The following is a 14,724-nucleotide window of genomic DNA, read 5'->3' as shown; positions in this document are numbered from 1 at the left end:
GGATTTCTAGGTCTGAAGCCAACCAAGAAGGCATTCTATCCAAATTAGAACAAACAATGAGAGATTTTAGAACAACTGTTTACAAGAAGCATGATTAAACGGATACCATTCAATAGCAGGAAGGTAACATGCAATCAAAACATTTTTATTGAGCATTATGTGCCCAGGTACTGTTTAGACACTGAGGATACAGCAGTGAACAAATTTCTTAAGCCTCCAAGAGTTTTTTTTCTAGTTGGGGGGATGCAGAAAGATATTAAGCCAAATAAATAAGTGAATTATGTAACAGATTAGAAAATGGTAAGTGCTCTGGATAAACAACTGGGGGTGTAGGAGAGGAACTGTAGTTTAAAATATCACCGTGCCGAGACAGCGACATTGAAGCTGAGATTTTAGTAATACAGTTAACACATTGTATTAGGCCTTCTTGCATTGCTATAAAGAAATACCCAAGGCTGGGTAATTTATTAAGAAAAGAGGTTTAATTGCCTCACGATTCTGCAGGCTTTATAGGAAGCATGGTGTTAGCACCTGCTCAGCTTCTGGGGCATCACATGGCCAGAGCATGAGCAAGAGAGAGAGTAGTAGGGGAGGGGGCACATACTTTTTTTTTTTTGAGATGGAATCTTGCTCTGTTTCCCAGGCTGGAGTGCAGTGGTGAGATCTCAGCCCACTGCAACCTCCGCTTCCCGAGTTCAAATGATTCTCCTGCCTCAGCACCTGAGTAGCTGCGACTACAGGCACATGCCACCACAACTGGCTAACTTTTGTATTTTTGGTAGAGATGGGGTTTCACCATGTTGGCCAGGCTGGTCTCCAACTCCTGACCTCAGGTGATCTGCCCGCCTTGGCCTCCTAAAGTGCTGGGATTACAGGCAAGAGCCACAGCACCTGGTTGGACACACACTTTTAAATGACCAGATCTCACAAGAACTCACTATTGCAAAGACAGCACTAAGCCATGAGGGATCTGCCCCTATGACCCAAACACCTCCCACCAAGCCCCACCTCATCACTGGGGATTACAATTCAAGAGATTTGGGTAGGGACAAATATCCAAACTGTGTCACATATTTTACCATCAACAAACAAAAAGGAAAGGCAATTCTACATATGTTTGTTTAAACCAAAAAACAGGTCCAAAGATACAATATGATTTTGAGCAATTAATGAGTGTACTCCAAGTGTCTAGAACAGATGGGCCATGCAGGAGGCACTCAGTAAATATGTTCTGTAAAATTTAAGAAAGGACATGTCATCTGACAGGGATGACTTTAGAGACAAATATTGCATTTCATTTAGTGCTCATCACATATCTTGTTTGTACAGTGAATTATAAATATATTTAAATACCTTTTTAAGTGAAAGCATAAAATACTATAGTCACAGAACAAAACGTAAGTTTTAGAAAACAAAATTCAGAAGATGGTGTGAGGTTAAAGAAATGGAGGGGAATAAGTATCAATCTCCTTTATATACATATTCAGAACTCATGAACTCTATACATGCATGTTTAAAATTATCATTTGAAGTTCTAACAGATGAGATATTTAGATATAAAAATATAACAAAAACTGGAAGGAGGACAGGATTCTGTTGCAAGCCTCATCTTTTGGTGCATAAAATCATTTGTACAATTCAAAGTTGATGAATCAAGAAATGAAGGAATGCTTACGTTATTTAAAATGAAGTAACCCTCAGAAGACTTCAAAAGACAAATGGCTACAAGTGGTTATCCTTAGGAAGCGGGAATGGGGTTTGGGAACTGGATAAGGAGATTTTTAATTTCATGCCATACTATACTATTTGGATTTCATTCTGTTTATCCTACTAATTTTATTCAGTAATATAAGACAAAATAACATTCTGTTTTAAACTAGAGAGATTAGAGGGATGACATTCAGCAAGATGGCAGATTAGGAAGCTCCAGGCTCATTTCCCCAGGGAAACACCATACAGACACTATTCAGACCAAAATATCTTATAAAAACTCTAGAAATCAGCTAAGAAGCTACAGCAACCAAGTGAATGTCTAAACAAGAACAAGTCACACTCAAAGTTATAGGAAATTTCATGAAATTTTGGTCACCTTTGTTCCACCTCTTCCCTGGTGCAGCATGGCATTATCAAAGGAAACTGCCTCAATCCCAGTTTATCCCTTGGGACTAAAGGAAAAAGGTGGAGCTTGCCTTGTAACTTACTAGTTAGATGTCTGAGGGCTGCTTAAGGGACTAGTTTCTGTTGTTCCTGACTCAGAGCACTGAGGAACAGTGACACACTTTGGACACATGGTTAGAGGCTGTAAAGCAGCGGGGGAGTGCTCTGGTGCACTAGAATAGCAGGCAGCTCTCAGATCCACGGTGCTTTGGGGCAATAGATAACAGGAAGAGGAATGCACGTGACACCTAAGTACAACACAAGTAAACACAAGTAATACAAAAATAACACACACAAGGTTCCAGGGAGACACAGCCCCAGAAACGGTTTGAGAAGACGCTGAGCCTTTAAGCTAGACTGATTAGTGAAGGTATTCCCCTGCACAAAGCCAGCTGGTAAAGACTGGGAGAGGTGGATGTTTCTTCAAATAACCACACCTCAAAAAGAGATCACAAGGTGTACACAGAAACAATGAAACATAGTCTATTCAAACGTATAAAATAAATCTCCAGAAATCAATCCTAATTAGAACACAGACTTCTGACTTACTTGACAAAGTATGTAAACAACTGTCAGGCTGGGTGTGGTGGTTCATGCCTATGAACCCAGCACTTTGGGAGGCCGAGGCTGGTGTATCACTTGAGGCCAGGAGTTCAAGGCTAGCCTGGCCAACATGGTGAAATCCTGTCTCTACTAAAAACACAAAAATTATTTGGACATGGTGGCATGTGCCTGTAGTCCCAGCTACTCAGGAGGCTGAGGCACAAGAATCGCTTGAACCTGGGAGGTGGAGGTTGCAGTAAGCCAAGATTGCACCACTGCACTCTGGCCTGGGTGACAGAATGAGACTCTGTCCCAAAACAAAACAAAAACACCACAAGTATCTTAAATATGCCAAACAACCAAATAAAATTAGGAAAACAATGTATGAACAAAATGAAACTATCAACAGATAATTTTTTTTTTTTTTTCTGAGATGGAGTCTCACTCTGTTGCCCAGGCTAGAGTGCAGTGGTGTGATCTGTTTACTGCAGCCTCCACCTCCCAGGTTCAATCAATTCTCCTGCCTCAGCCTCCCAAGTAGCTGGGACTACAGGCATGCACCACCATGCCCAGCTAATTTTTTTTTTTTTTTATTTTTAGTAGAGATGGGGTTTCACCATGTTGCCCAGGATGGTCTCGATCTCTTGACCTCGTGATCCCTACCTTGGCCTCCCAAAGTGCTGGGATTATAGGCGTAAGCCACCGCGCCTGGCTGAGAAAGTTTTTTAAAAGCCAGATTCTGGAGCTGAAAAATGTAATTGCTGAATTGAAAAATTCTCTAGAAGGATGAAACAACAGACTTGATGAAGCAGAAGGAATCAGCAAACTTGAAGACATGATATTTGAAGGTACTGAGTCAGGAACAAAAAGAATGAAGAGAAGTGAACAGTTCCTATCAAGCCAACCAATATATACATTATGAGGTTCTCAAACATAAGAAAGAAAGAAAGTGGCAAAGAGCTTAGGTGAAAAATATAATGTCTGTAAATTTCCCAGCTTTGAGGAATGAAATTGAAATATAAATATGAGAGGCTCAATTAACAAGTAGGAGACCTACACTGAGAAACATTGTAATCAAAAAGCAAAGACAAAGAAGAAATCTTGAAAGCAGCAAGTAAAAAGCAATGCAAAATCCTCAACAAAATGCTAGCAAATCAATTTCAACAGCACATTAGAAGAATTATACAGCATGACCAAGTGGGATTTATTCCTGGAATACAAGAATGGTTCAATATAGGAAAATCATTCAATATTTGCAGAATGACAGAAAAACCCGCATAATCATTTCAAGTGATGCAAAAAAAAAAAAAAAAAAAATCTGACAAAGTTCAACACCCTTTCACAATAAAAACACTCAACGAACTAGGAGAAGAAAATTACCTCAATGTAATAAATGCCATATATGAAAAACCCACAGCAGATATCATACTCAATGGTGAAAGACTGTGACCTTTTCCTCTATGATCAGGAACAAGACATGATTGTCTACTTTCATGATTTCTACTGAACAAAATACTGGAAGTCTTAGCCGGAGCAATTAGGCAATATAAAAAAAATAATAAAAATAAAAAAATAAATAAAAGGCATCCAGACTAGAAAAGAAGTTGTAAAACGATCTCTCTTCACAGGCAACGCAATGCTATATGTAGAAAAATCCTAATTATTCCATTAGTTCTGACAACACCAAAAGCCTGTTAGAACTAATAAACAAATTCAGCAAGGTTGTAAGGTATAAAAATCAACAGGCAAAAAATCAGTTGTGTTACAACAATAAAAAAAACCTGAAAAGGAAATTAAGAAAACAGCTGTTTGCATTAGCATCAGAAATTAAAACAAAATACCTAGGAGTACATTTAACCAAGGAGGCAAAAGACATGTATACTGAAAACTATAGAATGTTACTGAAAGAAACTAAAGATGACATCAGTACATGAAAAGACATACTGTGTTATTGGATTGGAAGACTTACATTGTTAAACTGTTCATACTGCACAAAGCAATCTACAGACTTAATGCAATTGCCATCAAAATCCTAATGGTGGCTGGGTGTAGCAGCTCATGCCTGTAATCTCAGAATTTTGGGAGGCCAAGGTGGGAGGATTGCATGAGATCAGCAGTTTGAGACCAGCCTCAGCAATAAATCGAGATCTCATCTCTACAAATAAAAATAAAAAATATTTAAAAAATCTTAATGGCATTTTTTGCAGGAAAAATCCAACCCATCCTAAAATTCATACGGAATCTCAAGGGACCCTGAAGAGTGAAAATAATCTTGCTAAAGAAGAATGTTGGAAGAAAAAAGATTGTAAGTTTCATCCTTTCTAATTTTAAAACTTATTACAAATCTATAGTAATCAAAACAGTGTGGTACTGGCATAAAGACAAACATAAACTAATACACAAAATAGAGAGTTCAGATATAAATTCTCCCATGTGTGGTCAAATGATGTTTGTCAAGGGTGCAAGGACCACTCCATGGAGAAAGGACAGTTTTGTTTCTTTACCCCAACAAATGGTGCTAGAATTAGATATCCACATGCAAAAGAATGAAGTCTAATCTTTACTTTATACCGTATGTAAAAATTAAATGGATTAAAGACCATGGATTAGACTGAAAACTATAGAACTCCTAGAAGAAAACATAGAGGGAACAATTTCTTGACATTGGATGTAGCAATGATTTCTTGGATATGATACCAAAAACACTGGAAACTAAAGTAAAAATACACAAGTTGGACTACCTCAAAATTTAAAACTTATGTGCATCAAATAACACAATTAATAGAGTCAAAAGGCAACCTATGGAATGTGAAAATATATTTGCAAATCATATGTCTGATGAGGAGTTAATATCCTGAATACACAAGGAATTCCTATAAGTCAACAACAAAAAACAATCTGATTTAAAAATGGGAAAAGGACTGGAATAGACATTTGTTTGAAGATATATATTTGACAAATAAGCACATGAAAAGAGGCTCAACATCATTAATCATTTGGAAAATGCAAATCAAAATCATGAGATACCACCTTACACCCAGGAGGATGGTTACTGTGCAAACAAAATAAAATTATAAGTGGTGTTGAGGTGTGGAGAAATTGGGACCCTTTTGCACTATTGGTGGGAATGCAAAATAATGTAACTGCTATGGAAAACAATAAGGAGTTTCCTCAAAGAATGAAAACTAGTACTACCATATGATCTAGCAATCTCACTTCTGGGTATATAACCAAAAGAATTGAGCACAGGGTCTCAAAGAGATACCGGTACACCCATGTTCACAGCAGCATTATTCTCAATAACTAAGAAGTGGAAGCAACCCAGTGTCATTGAATGAATAAACAAAATGTGGTTCATACACTCAATGAAGTATTCAGCCTTAAAAAGAAAGGAAATTTTGACACATGCTACAACATGGATAAACCTTGAGGACAGTATTTCAAGTGAAATAAGCCACAAAAAGACAAATATGATTCCCTTTATATGAGGTATTTAGAGTAGTCATATTCATAGACACAGAAAGTAGAATGATGGTTGCCAAGGGAGAGGGGCAGTGGGGTTGTGGAGTTGTTTAATGGGTATAGAGTTTCAGTTTTGCAAGGTAAAAATGTTTTGGAGATTGGTTGCAAAACGTGAATTTCCTTAATGCTACTGAACTGTATACTTAAAAATGGTTAAGACAAGTACATTTTGTTATGTGCATTTTACTGAAATTTATTTTAATGCCAAAAAAAACCCCTCAAGCTCAAAAAACAAACCAAGAAAGCCTAACACATGTACCGTTTGTGGTGGATTGCAGCCAGAGAGGGCGGTGAAAACCAGTGGGCAGTGATGGAGGGTTGCAACTCCCATGAGAGAAGCATGTTCGAAGCATTTGTACACATCGAATAAAGCCAAATGCCAAATGATCTCTCACGTGTAATCCCTAAAATCTCGTAGGACACTAGAGATCAAGTTGCTAGTCAGCGCTGAGATTGTACAAGTGCAAAACGTAAGGAGAAACTTGACTTTGCGCTTGAACTCCTGCTTGTCAAGTTCATTTTTCTGAAACCCTAGAGCTATAACATGCTGAGGAGCTAACAAGCTTTAAAAGTAGTTATTTTTCTATCATTACCAAAAATAGACAATTTGCCTTTAAATTCTATTTGAGTTCATGGCTTCCTTGAGGATCAAACAGACAAGATGAGGCCAAAGAGCTCTTTCTGTTCCAGGAAGCACAGGACGGGGAAGGTAGGGTTGTGGTCCTGCCTGGGCCTGAGTGGACTCACTCACTACTTGCAGCAGACACTGAACGTGCTTTCTGGCCTTGATCTCCCCAAAGCCCACAAGGTGTCTGCTGTGGCCTGGACCTTGGGGTAGGTAGTGCTGATAGATTGTTACTGGCATTTGGTAACTGCCTATTTTTAGTACTTATTTTCAAATTAAAAAATATTTGAAGCCTTTCATTCTGAACCCTGTCCAGCCTACACTAGTTGGTTTAAATAATACAACATCCTCCTAAGTTTCCAGGGCACAGAATCAGGGGTCTGGGCTCCTGATGAGCAAAAGATTTGAGGCTGCAGGCATTTTCCCCTCCAGCCAGGCCTCTTTTCTGCATCTGCCTCTGAGACCTATGTAAATGACTGTCCCCTTTGAGACAACAAAGATAAGCACGGGCAGCAGGTGACCTACCAGACTTAACCCCAGTTCACCATTTTGTCCTACAAGAGTTCCCATGTTTTCCTGTCTTATAACAACTCCCCAAATCCATTTCTTTGGGCAACTATTGCTTCCCCAATCTGTGGGGTTTTGGTGGGCCTGCAAGTCACAGTAACCATTTCTCTCCTCCCCACAGGTATGTACATGAGAGCAGGCCAGGGTGAGGTCTTCCCTGGAATTTCCAGGGCGGGGTCAGTTCCTGTATAACCCCAGACATTCCACATAAGTATAGCCCAGCACGTGAAGAAAATCTGTTGGCAGTGGGGAAGGATGAGGCCGACAGACAGCTGAAATGACAAGTGGAGAGCAGGAAGGAGAGCTCAAGTGCCCTGGAGGTGTTGCATCCTGACCCTTAGGTGTTCCAGGGAATACCCAGTTATTAGCTTTGGCTTTGAGCAAGATATTTATCCTCTCCAACCATCTGTTCCATAATCTATGAAACTGGGAGACTCAAAGCTCTCTTCTAGGATGTTGTGAGAATGAGATCACACAAGCAAAGCCCATGCCCATCACAGGACTTGCATTTACTCAGCTCCTCCTGTGCCGGAACTTGCTGAGCTCCCTTCCCTCCTCCCCTGTTAGGTTGGGGCTGTAAAGTAGAAATCTGGAACTAATAAAAGTCTAATGGTCAGGTGTGGGGGCTCACACCTGTAATCCCAGCACTTTGAGAGGCCAAGGTGGGTGGATCACGAGGTCAGGAGATCAAGACCATCCTGGCCAACATGGTGAAACCTCGTCTCTACTAAAAATACAAAAATTAGCCAGGTATGGTGGTGGGCGCCTGTACTCCCAGCTGCTCTGGAGGCTGAGGCGGGAGAATCACTTGAACCTGGGAGGCAGAGTTTGCAGTGAGCCAAGATTGCCCCACTGCACTCCAGCCTGGGTGACAGTGAGAGACTCTTTCTCAAAAAAAAAAATAATAATAAAAATAAAAAAAGTCTACTGAATAAACCAATAATTGAACCTATTCTGGAAGTTCTAGTTTGTATTTTTTTTTTTTTAAGGAAAATGGAGATTGTAATTATGTGAGCATTTTTAGCACCTGTTCCATCAGAAGCCTGTGCTGCTGATTTTGTCTTTCACTAGTCCTTGCAAATCTCCCATTTTTATGAAAACCAAGGGCCTGAGTAACTTTCGCAAGAACAGCCTTGAGCTAGACTGAAGTGCCTGCCTGCCCTCAGGTTATTAATTATGTCTGAGAGCTGCAAGAGGTGACTGGGAGACAAGAGAGAAAACTCTCTACTGAGTTCACAAACTGCCAAGCAGAAAGACGAGGGTGCCAATGTAAGGCACGACAAGGAATTGCTCTGCATTCCAGATTCTGAGCCAAGGAGATCACTAAGAGGTTTGTTTAATCCTAGGCTGTGTTTGCCTCTCATTGACTTCCCGACTTGGCTGCACTGGGTTGTCCCCTTCCTTAGTGCCTGGAAGGCTAGGAAAGTCGGAAAGTCCCATGTCCGTGTCACAGGGTTTGGCACATGGTGCTTGATGATGCGATGCTACATCAAGATTTGTGTCTGAGGTTTCAACTGAAAACATCAAATTGCTTTTCTGGAGCCATTCATGATCTGCTCATCCATACTAAGTCCCTGCTATATGCGATGCATAGCACGTATGCTCTCTATAAAACACCAGGCGTCATCTTAGTGCCCTCAAGCAAACAAAGACCCCCCGTGTGTTACGGTTTATAGAGCCGTGCAGAATTCCTGCTGCCTGAGGAACAAACATGGCCCAGTCTCGAGGTCTTGAGTAGTTGCTGAAAAACCTGAGCTTTTAACATGGTCTCTTTTAGCATCTCCAATTCTTATTATGGTCAGGTTCTCACATACCTGCTTTTTTAACAAGTCCTCACTGAAGGCAACAATTTCTGCTGGCATAGCATGTTGGGCACAGGTGGTCTCAATTATTGGTTATCCCAAGTATGCATGTAAATGTGAAAAGAGAAAAAGTACATCGGGCAATTGAGTCTGATTTTCATTTTTCAGCTGTGTGTCCAAGTCTACTATAAGGTAATTCTTAATGTACACTTGATTTCCATAATGTTTCCTTCTATTTCCCCACCTGCTGTTGGCTTTGAACAACTTTACCTGAGCTGAGAATGGCTGCTTCCCTGGCAAGAAGTTTCTAGAACGTGTTTGCTGGGCCAAAGCTTGGACACCTGATCTCTTCAGAGATCTTGTGGATAGACTGATAGAGAAGAAAGAAAATAACTCATGCAGCAATGTATACGGATAAAACAGACGAAGAGGTGCTACAATAATCAAAAGGGATAAAGTAAAAAATACAGAAGAGTCTAATCGATTCTGCATCATTGTGAATCAAGTCACATACTAACATGAATTTTACAGAGATGGAAAACCTTTTTGATCCAAAGCTAAAGCATCAGGAGATCTTTATTTTTTTAACTGAAGTAAAATATACACAACATAAAATTTACCATGTTAACCATTTTTTTTTCCTTTTTGAGACTCTGTTGCCCTGGCTAGCATGCAGTGATGGGATCATAGCTCACTGCAGCCTCTAACTCCAGGGCTCAAGTGATTCTCTCACTTCAGCCACCCAAGTAGCTGGGACTACAGGTGCTCGTCACCACGCTCAGTTAAATTTAAAAAGTTTTTATTTGTAGAGACAGGAGACTTGCTCTGTTGCCAGGCAGGTCTTCAACTCCTGGGCTCAAGCAATTCTCTCGCCTCAGCCTCCCAAAGTGCTGGGATTATAGGCATAAGCCATCATGCCTGGTCTGTCTTAACTTTTTTTTTTTGAGACAGATTCTCCCTCTGTCACCCAGGCTAGAGCACAGTAGCATGATCTCATCTCACTGTAACCTCCGCCTCCCACGTTCAAGTAATTCTCATATCTCAGCCTCCTGAGTAGCTGGGACTATAGGCGCACGCCACCATACCCAGCCAAGTTTTGTATTTTCAGTAGGGACAGGATTTCACCATGTTGCACAGGCTGGTCTTGGCCTCAAGTGATTCACCCCCATGGCCTTCCAAAGTACTAGGATTACAGGTGTGAGCCACCATGCCCAGAAGTCTTAACCATTTTTAAGAGTACATATCAGTGGTGTTAAGTACTTTCACATTGTTGTACAATCACATTCACATTGTTGAACATTTTCATCTTGCAAAACTATACCTAATTAAATAAATCCCCATTTCTCCTACCCCTGGCAACCACCATTCTACTTTATCTATGAATTTGACTACTCTAAGTACCTCATAAATTCATATATATGCTCTCATATATCCACATATATGTGGAATCATACAATAGTTGTCTTTCAGTGACTGGCTTATTTTCCTTGGCATGTTTGTTCTCAAGGTTCATCTATTTTGTCTTTATTAAAATACCAGTGACATTCTTCACAGAAATAGAAAAAAATAAATCCTAAAATTTATATGGAACCACAAAAGACCCTGCATAGCCAAAGCTATCCTAAGCAAAAAGAACAAAACTGGAGGAATCACATTACCTGACTTCAAATTACACTGTGGAGGTATAGTAACCAAAACAACATGGTACTGGCATAAAAACAGACAAAGACCAATGGAACAGAATAGAGAACACAGAAAGAAGTCCATGTACCTACAGTGAACTCATTTTCAACAAAGGTGCCAAGAACATACACTGAAGACAGTCTCTTCAATAAATGGTGCTGGGAAAACTGGATTTCCATATTTGGAAGAATGAAATTAGATACCTATCTCTCATCATATAAAAAAAAAGTCAAAATGGATTAAGGATTTAAAACTAAGACTTCAAACTATGAAAACGACTATAAGAAAACATTGAGGAAAATCTCCAGGACATTGGTCTAGACAAAAATTTTCATGAGCAACACCCCACAAGCACAGGCAACCAAAGCAAAAATGGACAAATGGGGCTGGGCACAGTGGCTCACGCCTGTAATCCCAACACTTTGGGAGTCCAAGGCGGGTGGATCACGAGGTCAAGAGATCGAAACCATCCTGGCCAACATGGTGAAAACCTGTCTCTACTAAAAACACAAAAACTAGCTGGGCGTGGTGGCAGGCGCCTGTAGTTCCAGCTACTCTGGAGGCTGAGGCAGGAGGATCACTTGAACCGAGGAGGTGGAGCTTGCAGTGAGCAGAGATCATGCCACTGCACTCCAGTCTGGCAACTGAACGAGACTCTGTCTCAATAAATAAATAAATAAATAAATAAATAAATAAATAAATAAAATGGACAAATGGAATCACATCAAGTTAAAAATCTTCTGCACTGCAAAGGAAACAATCAACAAAGTGAAGAGGCAACCCACAAAATGGGAGAAAATATTTGCAAACTACCCATCTGACAAGGGATTAATAACCAGAACATGTAAGAAGCTCAAATGACTGCACTGGAAAAAATCTAATAATACAATCAAAAAATGGGCAAAAGGTTTGAATAGAAATTTCTCAAAAGAAGACATACAAATAGCAACAAATCAAAACTACAATGAGAAATCATCTCACCCTCGGTTAGGTTTATATCCAAAAGATAGTCTATAACAAACGTCAAGAATGTGGAGGAAAGGGAAACCTTTCCTTATTCTCACACTGGTGAGAATATAAATTAGTGCAACCACTAGGGAGAACTATTGGAGATTCCTCAAAAAACTAAAAATAGAGCTACCATATGATCCAACAATCCCACTGCTGGGTATATATATCCAAAAGAAATGAAAGATATCTGCACTCCCATGTTTGTTGCAGCCACTGCTCATAATAGCTAAGATTTGAAAGCAACCTAAGTGTCTATCAACAGATGAATGGATAAAGAAAACGTAGTACAGGCCAGGCACAGCGGCTCACGCCTGTAATCCCAGCACTTCGGGAGGCTGAGGCAGGCAGATTGCTTGAGCTCAGGAGTGTGAGACTATCCTGGGCAACATGACAAAAACTCCATCTCTACTAAAAACACAAAAATTAGTTGGGCGTAGTGGTGCTCACCTGTGGTCCCAGCTACTTGGGGGACTGAAGTGGGAGGATCACTTGAGCCCAGGAGGTGGAAGTTGCAGTGAGCCGAGACTGTGCCACTGCACTCCAGCCTGGGTGACAGAGACCCTGCCTCAAACAAACAAACAAACAAACAAACAAACAAACAAACAAACGTGGTACATATACACAATGGAATACTATTCAGCTATAAAAAAGAATGGGATCGTGCATGTCATTTGCAAAAACATGGATGGAACTGGAGATCATTATGTTAAGTGAAATAAGCCAGGCACAGAAAGACAAACATCGCATGTTCTCACTTATTTATGTGATCTAAAAATAAAAACAATTGAATTTATGGATATAGAGAGTAAAAGCATGGTTACCAGAGGCTGGGAAGGGTAGTGGGGGGTTAGGGGGAGGGGGGGATGATTAATGGGTACAAAAACATAGTTAGAATGAGTAAGACTTACTATTTGACAGCACAATAGGGTAACTACAGTCAATAGTATACATTTTTAAATAAAAGAGTGTAATTGGATTGTTTGTAATACAAAAGATAAACAAATGTTTGAGGGGATGGATGCTCCATTCTCCCTGATTATTTCATGTTGCATGCCTGTATCAAAACATCTCATGTACCCCATAAATATATATACCCTATGTACCCACAAAAGTTAAAAGTTAAAAAAATCGGCCGGGTGCAGTGGCTCACACCTATAATCCCAGCACTTTGGGAGGCCGAGGCGAGATCACCTGAGGTCAGGAGTTTGAGACCAGTCTGGCCAACATGGTAAAACCCCTTCTCTACTAAAAATGCAAAAATTAGCCGGGCATGGTGGCACGTGCCTGTAATTACAGCTACTCAGGGAGACTGAGGCAGAAGAATCAGTTGAACCCGGGAGGTGGAGGTTGCAGTGAGCTGAGATCGTGGCACCGCACTCCAGCCTGGGCGACAGGACGAGATTACATCTCAAAAAAAAAATTAAAAATTAAAACAATTGGCTGGGCACGGTGGCTCACACCTGTAATCCCAGCACTTTGGGAGGCCGAGGTGGGCAGGTCACCTGAGGTCGGGAGTTCAAGACCAGTCTGGCCAACATGGAGAAACCCCATCTCTACTAAAAATAAAAAAATTAGCCAGTCGTGGTGGCGCATGCCTGTAATCCCAGCTACTCGGGAGGCTCAGGAGAATCACTTGAACCCAGGAGACGGAGGTTGTAGTGAGCCAAGATCATGCCACTGCACTCCAGCCTGGGCAACAAGAGCGAAACTCCGTCTCAAAAAAAAAAAAAAAAAAAAAAGAAAAGAAAAAAATTGAAACAATTGTAAAATGATTCATCCATTTTGTAGTATGTCAGAATTTCTTTCCTTTTCAAGGTTAATAATGTTTCATTGTGTGCATCCCACATTTTATCCATTCATCCACTGACGGCCACTTGGGTTGCTTCTGCCTTGGCTATTGCTGATAACACTGCTATGAGCAAGGGTGTACGAACACCTCTTTGAGACCCTACTCTCAATTCTTTTGCATATATATGTATATATGTACATACACACACACACACACACACACACACACACACACACACACATATATGTACCCAGAAGTGGAACTGCTGGATCATATGGTAATACCATGTTTAATATTTTGAGGAACTTACATATTATTCTACAGCAGTTGCATTACTTACACTCCCACCAACAGTGTACATACATGACCTCTAATATCTCCATATGCTCTCCAACAATCGTTATTTTCAATCTTTTTGACAGTAACCATCCTCATGGGTTTGAGGTGGTATTTTGTTGTGATTTTGACTTGGATTTCCCTAATGACGAGTGACATTGAACTGCTTTTCATGTGTTTACTGGCCAACTATATCTTCTTTGGAGAAATACCTATTCAAATCTCTTTTTTTTTTTAAAGACAGGGTATCATTCTGTCACCCAGGCTGGAGTGCAGTGGCACAATCTGGACTCACTGCAGCCTCATCCCCTTGGGCTGAAGCGATCCTCCTATCTCAGCCTCCTGAGTAGCTGGGATTACAGGTATCCGCTACCACGCCTGGCTAATTTTTAAATTTTTTGTAGAGATGGGGTCTGACCATGTTGCCCAGGCTGGTCATGAACTCCTGGGCTCAAGTAATCCTCCTGCCTCAGCCTACCAAAGTGCTGGGATTATAGTGTGAGCCACAGTGCTTGGCCATTTTTGCTGCTGCCAACCCCTTTTTGGCAGAGTATCCCTCTGTCGCCCAGGCTGAAGTGCAGTGGCATGATTACGGCTCACTGCAGCCTCAACCTCCCAGGATCAAGTGACGCTCCTGAATAGCCTCCAAAGTAGCTGAGACTGCAGGCACGTGCCTCCATGCCCGGCTA

At 40.7% G+C, this 14,724-nt stretch overlaps 1 protein-coding gene across 2 annotated transcripts in view; it reads left to right on the top strand.

Moving 5' to 3' along the window:
- Positions 1-14,724, top strand: part of CDC42SE2 (CDC42 small effector 2) — a 150,194-nt gene that overhangs the window by 127,071 nt on the left and 8,399 nt on the right. The window contains exon 8 of one of the 2 annotated variants that reach the window (XR_002727581.2): positions 4,908-5,005. The gene's annotated coding sequence lies outside the window, so the exon portion shown is untranslated. Of the gene's footprint in view, positions 1-4,907; positions 8,045-14,724 lie in introns of those variants that run through there. The other variant, XR_002727580.2, reaches the window with a different exon arrangement.

Source organism: Piliocolobus tephrosceles, chromosome 4, assembly GCF_002776525.5.
Source record: "Piliocolobus tephrosceles isolate RC106 chromosome 4, ASM277652v3, whole genome shotgun sequence".
NCBI lineage: Eukaryota > Metazoa > Chordata > Mammalia > Primates > Cercopithecidae > Piliocolobus > Piliocolobus tephrosceles.
This window is presented reverse-complemented; position numbering and strand designations above follow the sequence as displayed.